Below are 12,007 nucleotides of genomic sequence, written 5' to 3' on the forward strand. Positions count from 1 at the left end.
GCGAGGCACTAGAAAGGTTGAATACTATTCTGGTGGTTGCGGTGGAAGAGCCAACTCTTAACACCATACTAATGTCAGTTCCGACTATTGTTACATTGTAATATTATCATGCTTACATTTGTGGAAATTTGTGTGATGTAGTACCTTAAACCTGTCAGAAGAAAATGTGGACGGGGTAAATTGATCATGTGGTCAAATATTACTGGCCAGCTGCTTGAGTTTATTGTTTGTGTTCATCATAATCTATGAGCTTTCATGTCACAAGATTCTACTAAGTTGAAGTGATGCATTTTTCAAGTAGTTGTCCTATTTGAGAACGCTGCCAGATGCCAACCCTTTGGGAACACTTGACCAAATGGAAAAAGACACATACAAAAACTAACACACACTTTCGACTGTTTTATTATCGGACAGACACAGCTCACAACAACATCCCTTTCCCCGCAATAACGGATGCCGCAAAAGTCTCCCATTCGCTCTTTTTCGAATGCTTCATCCTAGCTACAGTTCCTTAGGATAACCTGTTGCACTTGTGCCATGGTTGCTGGAACATCGACAAGGTCGCGACCATATCAAACATTGCATCCATCTTTACAGCAGCAGTATATGCTATAGTCCTTGCACTGAATTACATTCTCGACGGCTGCATAAAATCAGCAGTTGTATTGCGGGGCATTGTCGCAGCGGCAGTAAAATCATCGTTGTTTAACTCGTGCCACCATGAACTTTACCTAGGACTGTCGCTGTGGTACCCTACATGCATTGTTATTCCCACCATATGATCCAGAATGCTCGGAGGTTCTCCGAACAGCTGCCAATTCTTTCAGCAGTATATCAGGGAGTGAAATGTTGCTCCCCGAAAGGTTGCTTTTGGTTTTTCTTTGGGGTTTGGGGCTCACGCTTGGGAACGACCCTTGCGAACCCATGTTGTCATCATAATCCATGGAGCTAGGCTCCGAGTTATGACCTGTGTTGTCACTGCGCTACAAAACCCCCAATCATTATCATCATCATCAGCTAGGCTCCGAGACTAGTGGTGCCTGTGAAGAAGATGCCACCGAGCCCGTCCATCTGTTTTAAAAATACTAGATCCTGTACACCATCAAGGACTTTGTCTGATAACTGGCACTTTCAGAACTTCACCAGTTGAAAGTTTGTATGTTGGATCTCATGAATACTCCTTGGCGAGATGGAGATTTTACCTTGGGGCATCTTATGCATTAAGAATAAGAGTCAGAAGAGGGGGGGGGGGATCATGTACCAGATGATCGGGATGTGTCAGATCGATCTTTTCAAAAATGTTATGTCTGCACATTCAATTTGGTGTACTATTTATGTTTAAGTGTGTTTCTTGAAGACAAACAGGCTGCACTGTACTTGTCGAAAAGATGATTGACATAATCTAAATTCAAAAGTAGCCCACGGCAGTTTCATTGAAGGATCTTCCCACCCATGATTATAGCAGTATTAAGGATAAATAATATGTGTACAATAAACTTCTGCTGGCTAGGAAAACTATACTTCATTATCAATTTGTTTAGGGCTGTTCAAACAAGAACATTTCTTCTTTGGGCCTTTTATGGGCTGCTTGAAATGGTCTACCGAGAATGGTTTTAAGTTCTCACCAGAGAAAGCTGTACGTGTTCCTTTCTCGAGACTTAGAAACATAACAGAAACGGAATGGCCATGACATTCTTGTAAGAAATGAACACAAATTCCTTGGTGTTACATTTGACAAAAAGCTCACTTTTTTGCCACATTTTAAAAACTTAAAAGTCTAATGCATGAAATCAAATAAAATACTTAAAATCCTTTCTCACAAGTCCTGGGGTGAAGATCAAGAGAGGTCCAGTAGGGACTGCAGACGCTACATGTTTTCAGACGCTTATGGCGCCCCTGCCTGTTTCGCGTTTTCAAAGCTCGCTCTTTGTGAATTGCTTGTACTCGAGTCTAACTTGCATGCGGTTCTAGACTGATTTTTTCTGAAAAAGTGCACGTTAGAATCTGGAAAATACGGTATGTACTTCCGTATTCTCAAACACAAGAAAACATTTGCTTCTTGAAGTATGCTCTTCTAACTGATACTATTGAATTGAACCATTTGCGTACTCTCGAAGTCGTCTATTAAGCACCTAAATGTCTGCCTGATATATACTTTTTTTACAAGATAAAGGAATTTCATAAACTACATTAGTATTACATTTCACATACTGTATTTATTTCTTGGAACAAATGCACACCACTTTCTTCTGCATATACATGTATATTCCCGTCATTTTCAATGAAGGTTGAATCTATGTACTTCCTGAACAGCTAACTGAACGGGTCTACAGTCCACCCTGTAGAATTCTGGAACCAGACGTATCCAAACTCCACGATGTGCTCTTTCAAATCTTGTTCACTGGCAAATTGTAATAAAAGTCTGGGATGGTCAAGGGAGAGGAAGTACCACATCCCATGCTGACCGACTGTAGGTAACTAACCACTTCTCCAGAATTCCTCACTAGAAACTGGTCGTCAAGGAGGATAACTTCAAGTCAGTCCTGTAGTGCCCTACTAACTGAGAAACCGTTGCCGTGTGCGATGTTCAGAAACCATTGCCCAAAATGCTGTGCTTTTCTTGAGGGTCTTGACAGAGTAGGCAATTTCTAGGTGAAGGCTGCTAGCTTCCTCAATTGTTTTTTCCACCTTAGTGGGGCTTAATAAGCCACACCACTTCCGGACTTCAGCTGCCATTGAGCACGACAGTTTACTTTTCTTCTTCATAAAATCCTTCAAGGCCTCAGCTGCTCTTTCATTGAAGAAGCCCCAGTCCAGTATACAAAAGTTCTGTAATTTATTCATTTGAAGAATCTTCAGTTCCTTTGAACTCGGATCTTGTACTGTGGATGATCTGTGCAGAGGTTGTTTTTTCGGGTTTCCATCGAAGAACGTTCAGCGCAAACGAGATGAATCTGTCCCAGCTATATCAGTAATGCAACTTTATGCACTGAACCATCAACTGTTATTGATGTAATACCATTTATGTATAAATTATATATACATAGGTGATATTGCATGATGTACATGATCCGGTGTATAAAGTTTCTACTGATACTGCTGTCCCGGTGTCGGTAGAGTGTAATCAAATTAGTTCGAACTCGTTTCACTTTACGACCTCTCACTTTTAACACTTGATGTGCGTATGTAGTTCAAACTTGTGAGGAAGGCAGAGATTCCACTGACATTTGACACTGTCTATTTGCATAATTTCTGGAATCCTATATATAATATATTGTACAAGTAATTACCCTCATGTCGCATTCACGTAAAGTACTAGTCCTCTAGTGGGCTGGAAACATTGCCCCATGTCTCGCATGTATGAACATATCTGTTTATATTCAAAACCACCAGCTCCCGTGGCATAGTGGTTAGGATGATCGCTTTCCACGCCGAGACTGGGAGGTGACACGGGTTCGAATCCTGTCACCGGCTGTGCTGTCTGAGGTTTTCCCTGGGTTTCCCGAATACTTTCCAGACGAATATCGGCACAGTTCCCTCTGAAGTCTGCCCAGGACGCATACTAACTCCCCTGTACCCCACTCCTTCCTGCTGTTCTCTCTCCATCTGTCCTCATCTGTACGCCGCTCATAGCCACAGTTGCTTCGCGGCTAACCCGGAATATAAAAAAAATAATTAAAAAAATTCAAAACATAAGAAAGTTGCAGTGTTGAAATTACTGCAGGGAAAAGTTGGCTTTACAGCATCAAAGTGCGTTACCTGGTTTTTGTATTCATGCCATAATCACGTGAAGCATTTAATGTAGGTGGAAGTTAGGGTGCGTAGTGCCACAGGGGGATTTAGCGTTACTGAGTAATGCATTGGGCATTGTGTACACTTGTGAGCATACTGACTGTATGCAAACTGTGCAACTCGTTGTTTTTATATCATCTTGTATAGAAACTCTGTGACATAGAAGAGAACGACATTTCCTGAAGTGTACCCAGTGTGTCTTCTCTATTACTAGATGCCTGTCTGCTTGTCAGCTGACCCCTCTGAGCATGCGAGAGATAAAGGCAAGCAGCGGCTGCTTCGGCATGGCACCACATCTTGATACTCATCACTACCAGCCCGTCTCAGATTGAGTACGAATAGGGCGCATTTACGGAGACACTCAACTTCAATCAGAATTGCATTCAATGTGACAGTGTTTTACAAATTGGTTGAGCGACTGTACTGAGAACCTGCACTCTGCGTGAAGGTGGCTTGTGGTGGTACATCTTCATGGTGCTATTCCTGTCTGTAATACCTGCAGAATATGCATGAGTGTGAACGAGTTCATGTAGGATGTGCATTTGTAAACGTTTGTTTAGAGGCTTTGTCAATAATTGAACACTGTTGTCAGTGTGGATCTTGATGGTTGGTGGTGTGCAATATATGCAAGATTTCATACTCACATGAGCCATTTAGAAACGAAACATTCCCTCTTCCACTGTTATTGGAGAATGAAGTGAGCAGAGGCCACCACTGGGATCCAGTTTGGTTTCACCTGTCTTGCTGATGGATGAGCACTTCGTGTCCTCAGGCCAGGTGTTCGCTGTGCGTTTACACTGCTTTTTCATATCGTGTGATATTTCGACACCGTGCACTAAAGAGGGTTCTGTCGCGCTTTCAGAATGGCATCTGTTGACCGTTGGAGCTCATCAGTGCCGTGTAGCGGGATATTGTGGGTGCTAAGAAAGCAAGAAAGTGCCATGTACAACATATATACAGATATTTACAAAGTATTTACAAATGTCTTTCAGTGATAGGTTGGCAATGTTCATGAGAAGTCTTTCGAGCTCTTTTGCAGTTTGCTCTCCACATGTACTCGGCGAGGTGTTCTGCCATGTGGCCGTTTCAGATACCGCTTGTTTACCTGTGGCATAGAGGACATCATTGGCTTTCACTGTGGTTGGCAGCATTTTTGCCACAACATGTGATCCCTTGCCCATCCAACACTGAGGAAAGTTTGCATCAGGCTACTCATGCACATAGCTTGAGAAACGTGCTGGTGCATCGTTGTGCATAAACACACACACCTTTCATTGCATGTGACGTTGTTCTGGACTCCCCTCAATTCCAGACTTGAACATAGGGTTGAATGGATTAATCCCAGCATGCACCTGGCACTTGTCCATAGCGCCGCCCCCCCCCCCCCCCCCCCCCGTCAGGAAAATCCTAGATCCGCCCCTGCCTCTCTCCTCAGATAACTGGAGGAAGAGAAAAACTAGATTTATTTAGATGTATATCATTTAGATAGTTAAATTAAATCGCTGATTAAATAAGCAACGGTTCATTAGTGACTAAGAAAAACGGAACGCCGACACGGGTTGACCGACTGGTGTAGGTATTGATAATAGCGTGGTTGTCGACCGCTTGTCCACTTCTCAAGTGGATACTGACAAGTATTCACTTGAGAAGTTACATTGAGTCAATGAAAGCCACGCGTCTTTCTTTCATTTTTCTTTTCTTTTCTTTTCTCTTCTCTCTCTCTCCCTCGCTTTTCTCTCTTTTCTGTTAGATATGCCGGAGCAGCACGAATAACTTGTTTAGTTTTAGTTTAGGTAAATTTAGTTAGGTTCCTTAATGATTTATTGCAGTTCACCCTTGGAAATTTGGTGTTAGACTATACCTGTAATTTGCTCATTTTAAGGCGGAAAAGTTGCAACGAGAATTTCGCGACCGGGAGTACCGAAGTACACCCGTCTTCACAGTTGCACGATAATGCGAGAGCTTGCGCACTCATTGTAGCACGATTCCTTGTGAAACACAGTGTGTTTCCAACATTCCCGCGGTACATCTCAACGTGGTATTTTTCCGTTTCCACATTTGCAGAAACACTTAAAGGAGCTTGATATGTTTAAAACGAGTGAGACACATGACACATGTACTTCTTACACAATCTGTATTTCGCTTTAATGTTTTACACGTTGCTGGCTTGTTTCGGGTCCGCGGCTTCATTCTCCAGGGCCTCTGCTGCCTGCAGAAGGGCCTCGATGAGACACTTGCCACGGAGATGCACCATGTGGCTGGCGATGTGCCCCCAGCATGTTTTGCACACTGGAAGTCCGTTTGCCATGGGGGCATCAAATCTTGTGACGAATCTTGTGACGGGGTCCGGGGTTGATGGTGAGAAGAGATGGAGGGGACACCAAAAGGGGTGGCTCCCCAGCCACCCCTTTTGGTGTCTCACCCCACGTCTTCTCCCACGATAGCACAGTTATGGCCCCAGCATCGTGTACGACGAGCGTTCATGCGTCCCTTGTTCTTGGTTTTGGTCTGTTGTGATCTCGTCTCCACCTTTGGGAACATTGTGTTGGCGGCATCTGAAACAAACAGTTAATTTGAATACGACAGAAAGTTCGTGTCAGCAGAAAAAAGGAATCATTGCTTAGGATTGACAAAACCCTCAGTGCAGGGGCAAGTACCTCTCATGTGTCTCCCCCCCCCCCTCTAAAAGGGGGGAAGTTAAGTGTCATTTTTTAAGCGGTCAAACATGTTGGCAATGCTAGAATAAAGCTTCACTTCGTAGCAAAACGTCACTGTGATAGATTGACGAATACAGAAACCCCCTCCAAAATTTTTGCAACTCCCCCTGTGCTTGCTATTCTGGATCACTCTTAAAAAGAAGGGTGTACTTTAAGTCCTTTCCTTGCGGCATATATCACTCCCCTTTTGGAGAGTACATTTACTCACAAAAAGGAGACTCCTTTTTGAGAGGAAATGTACTCTCCAAAGGGGGAGTGATATATGTCGCAAGGGAAGGAGTTAAAGTACACCCTGGAAAAAACACTAGATTCCCCACATCCAGAGCGAAAGAATTGATTTTACTCACGTTCGGGGCCTGTGGAAGTGCTCTCACGATGTTTTCGTTCCCCGAAACGTCCTCGCTTTATATAGTCCGTGCTTGTGGAGGAGAGGAGTGCCACACAAAAGTCAAGCAGGTGAAGGAGAGGGGTCCTACTCTACGAGAGCTTGTTCTCTCCCGTGCGCATTTCGTGTGGGTTTCCACGTGTTTCGGGACATTTCATTGAATGCCATTTCGTCAAAAAATAGGTGGTTTATCAAACGCCAAGTCATCGAAATGCGTTTCATGATCATGGCGACATCCTTGGTGTAGCAACGCAGGGCGGACTTCACAATGGAGATACCATACAGAGAGCAGACAGCCAGACCTGGAAAGGAAGCAGATTGCTCACATCCCACGCAACCACAAAGCAACATTGCACTGGACAGTTATTGCTGTACGTAAAGAACAGAAAAATGATTTGCTTAGAGCCACCGAGAAGGATTCCAGAAAGAAGGTGAAGGACCGCCACAGGCTTGTGGGTAGACTTCGTCAATGTGAAATACAAAAGAAAGTAAAAAATGACACATTAAAGGGACCATGAAAGGATATTTGACAAGTCCACGATCATTTTTAATTTGTTTCCCTGTACTAACGCATTCACTCTGAAATATCAAGTTAAAAATGGTTCAAATAGCGAAGATAATCTATATTAACCACGGCCGTGAACGGCAGCTGCTACGGCCGGCCTCCGAGGCGATCTGGCTGTGACATCATACACAGAACATGTTGCCGATTCGTGAACAGGCTTTCGCGAGCAAACTGCAAAATTTGCAAACAAGCTTGCATACTTCGCCATGAACTATGTTTTAATTTGACCTGGAGACAAGATTGTATCTAACCGTTGACACAGAATCCTACGAAAAATGTAATATAGCCGTTGACTGTCAGCATGGTTATCGGAGCACGTTTTCCCTCTTTGAACTTCTTCTTCGTCATAACATAGCTCCGTCGGTGACATTTTACGAGCTGCTGAGTACCGTACGATCCACAGACACTGTGTGTGTTGCATAATCTCTTCCTCCATTGCTGACAATTTGCCTTTCGCCATATTTCGAGTGATTTCGACGGCAGATATACAACGTCGTCGTTGTCCAAACCGAAACCATGCACCCACGTGGTCCCGCGGGGTGTGTCCTCCTCATCGTTCACGGTTGAATGAGAGAATTGGATGGCGATGACGTAAGCCCGCTTCGAAGGCATATATCCAGCGGTCACGCCCTGCTATTTTTGTCTGATAACTGCGCCCCCGTTGTACTGAATACAGTAAAAAGTCGATGTGTGTACGATAGTGAGAGATCATGAGAACGGTTTCCTGCAGAATACTCGGAATTCGCAAAAATCATTTCATGGTCCCTTTAACCTCAGTATGAACTAAGCCCTCAAGTGAGACATGAGTGGCTGCGGAGCTTCTGAGAGGAGGAATGTGGAACAGTTCTCAGCATGTTGGACACTCGTACCCCTGTCACACGGTCAACGGAAAATGACAATCGACTAGAAGGCCTTCGGGATTTTATATCGCCTTTGAACTCAAATGGATTTTCTCGGTGCCACACGGGAAGTTTTTGATGGCCGTTGAAAGCTTCCGCATTTGGCCTTCAAAATGCTGCAGCGTGCCAATCGCGATGTAGCTCCTTCAGCTTCTTTTCGTCTGGCCACATTGTTTGTTGTTTATTGTTATTGTATTGTTTTGTTATTGTTATATCTTTGTGCTGTGGTTTGACGCCGCGTATCCTCTCGCAGGCGCCGGTGAAAAAAGCAGGGAAATGCATAATATGCAGACTAAATACAAACGTACCTTGAAAAAAAAAAAAGAATATGAAGCTTCCAATAAATACAAAAGCAGAAACTGCGTCAGGAAGTGTCGTCTGATGCAAAGAAATCTCGTTTACAGCGCATTTAAGGCGAAGACAATGTACCCGAGAGTGCAGGGATCCTCGTCCCGACGGCCTTCGAGACTTCGAGGGAGTTCTGTGGCTCTCCCTTGACCCACTTGACAGTCCGGCCGAGGGCCATCCCGAAACGCCGTGTGGAAGCGCACAATTGGCAGCTGAGTCAATTGATAACAGCCCCAAAGGCCTTCGAGATGCCCGTGTGACAGGGGTATCACCCACCGATCTGATGTACTCAAACTGAGAAGGCGCAGAACGCAACCAAACATGCAGGAACTGCCTCCGACAGGAGTGGTCAACACTAGGGGGCAGACTGCCGCCCCAGCTGCAGTGAGTCAAAAACTAAGAAGGCGGTGTAAAATGCGTGGTGGCCATGAGTGATGCGTTAATGCGATCAGTCACAATACACTCAAGTGCTCTCCGTAAATAGGAGGTGGTGTGAATGCTCCCAGACAATGTGCAGGGCATCATAAAGAATATTGTGACACACACTAGACATACTTGTACTGATTCCTTTGTAGAGAAGTGTAGCGAGCACTATAGTATACATGCATTACACATGAGAGCAGAAATTTTGAAACACTTAAGCAAAGCACGGATTGGCCATTTCCTGCAGCGATTACTGCTGTCCTTCTTGAAGACACTGGCAAGAATATGGAAGCAAAGCACGTTGTTATGAACACAAAAGCTCAGCAAATGAGGGCAAAGATTCAATCAGAAGTCACCAGAAATGCACTGATGGGATGAAGATGGGCTCTTCGACACTACAAGGTCATCTAGTTAAACGGAAACCTGTAAGTGGAAAACTTGTTATGGCAGTATCACATAGAATACTCAAGGCAATTAACATCAGTTGAATTGCACTTTTCGTTTCCTCTTGGCTGCAAACAGGTAAAGCAATGTGAAAGCATATGCTGTAGAATACAAAATGCTTTTAAAATGCTCTGCACAGCACCATGAGCAAGACTGTCGATTCGCTGCTTATGCACAGGTCAGCAGGGGTAGACTGCACACAAAAAAGTCATCTTCCTGCCCAATAAACACATAAGCACGTAATAGAGAGCAAATGTGACAAATGGAGTCCCTTACCTACTCTGTGCTGTGGTAATTGTATAAAATTCTAGGATTCTAAACATTTTGTAACTTCTTGTTCTTGCCGACCAGTGTGGGATCGTGTTTAGTATTACCCAGACAGAAGAGCAAGCACAGCAACAGCAGTGGTGTTTACCAAGGAACAAGGGTGCACAATGTGCAACTCCTCAGAATTGATGTAGTTAATTAACTTAATACATTAATCTATTTATTGTTAGCAGTATACACACAGGGTTACAAAGAAAGGAATATGGGCTTGGTTATGCATTAAGGAGGTGGAGATCAGTGAGAAGTACAGTTCGGTCATATTTCTTGCTCCTTTCCAACTCGCAAGGTGAAAGTAATTGAACAATCATGGAGAAACGTTGACAATCTAACGTAGGACAAATATTGTGGTGCAAAGCTAGACTTATGAGCTTACAAAGCAATATGGTGGGTCAAATTGTGCAGGTCTGTTTCAGTGAACCAGTAAGCTCCAGATTGAGGTATAAAAAGGTTGTGGTATTAGCCAATAGCAAAGAAAGCAACATCAGAGGGTAACGTCTTTCCTGTCTGGAAGTATAAAGTGCTATCTAGAAGCAAGAATACCCTTATTGTGCGACAGAATCCCTAATAACAGCTGGTGGTCCGTATACAAGGTAAAGGGCCTACCGTACAAGTACCTGTGGAAACGTTTTTGCCCAAACACTATAGCAAATGCTTCCTTTTCTCCTTGGGCATATTTCCGCTCAGTTTCCGACAGCATTCGTGACACAAAAGCTTTTGGACGTTCAGTGCTGTCTTCAGCAATATGAAAAATAACAGCACCTAGTCCATACACGGACGAATCGCAGGGAATCCCAAGCGATTTGTTCACATTATAATAGCATAGAACACTACTGTTCCCAAGCAAGTCTTTCGTTGCCTCGAACGCCCTTTCGCACTTAGAGTTCCACATCCATTTCTGACCTTTCTTTAAAAGTTTATGCAAGAGTGCAGCATATTCTTCAGAAACCTTCCATAAAAATTCAGCATTCCAAAGTATGCCTTTAGCTTGGTAATACCCCTGTCACACAGGCATTTTCGATCCTGTTCGACCGAACCTGCTTGAACCCAATGCAGATCGGATGGTGCTACACGGCCGCTTCCAAGCAGGATCGAACTTTGATTCTGCTTGACTCAAGACAGTTCCCATAACAGGATTGAGAATTTCAAGACTGCTCAACGGCCGCCATTTGCATCCTCGACCCCGGTGAACTGTCATAACTTAAGACGGACATGCGCGCGAAGCTACAAATGATGCTTACATCGGTATACGATAAATTACCACTAATATCGCTGTTATATAGGAAGCGCGAAATTAATGAGTTCCGTTTATTCATTTGCACAAGTCAACCATTCAATGCGCATTGAAAGTGGCCGTGTAGCAGCTTCAAAACTCGAGCGTGCTCGGGAAGTTCGATGCAGATGGGATTCGAGAAGGATCGAAATGCCCGTGTGACAGGGGTATAACATTTGTTGGCTTTGGTCCTTTCGTGGGCCTTCACCTTAGTATCAGTGGGATAGATACCCTTCGTGGTTATCTTGTGGCCTAAGCACACCACACTAATCTTCAAAAAATTGGCACTTTGATTTCTTGATTCTGATGTTATACCGGCTAAGCCTTTCCTGAACAGTCTCAAGAAGCTTACTACACTCTTCGATATCCTTTCCGGCAATAATGACGTTGTGGATGTAAATCAAAAAGCAATGATTGCAAAGTCTCAGCTGATGCTGTTTTTTTGGACAGGATGTACAACAGGGGCTGCAACCAATTTTTTTGAAATGCCAGCAAGCACAGCAACAAGTGCTGAGTGTGCAAACTCTGGCAATCTCTCAGTTCCAGAATCAGCATAGCTATAAACCACGTCGGAGCCTCTATCATACTGCAGATGTTGTTTGATAGACGTATCGTGAAACATTATGATGCAGGCTCTGTCCGTCAGTGGTGTGCCCTTGAGCTGTGTCTGCAGTGAGTCTAGAGCACAGCAGGCACAACTCCAGGTTGCATGGCTACCTCCTTAAACCAGCACTTGACAATAGCAAGTAGTTACTGAGGAACCCGTACGCTTTTTGGGCCTGTGAAATACAACTTCAGACCAAAGCGGCTGTACCGTGGGGCCCTCTCCTGCCAAAT

Source organism: Ornithodoros turicata, chromosome 1 (assembly GCF_037126465.1).
Source record: "Ornithodoros turicata isolate Travis chromosome 1, ASM3712646v1, whole genome shotgun sequence".
Taxonomy (NCBI): Eukaryota; Metazoa; Arthropoda; class Arachnida; order Ixodida; family Argasidae; genus Ornithodoros; species Ornithodoros turicata.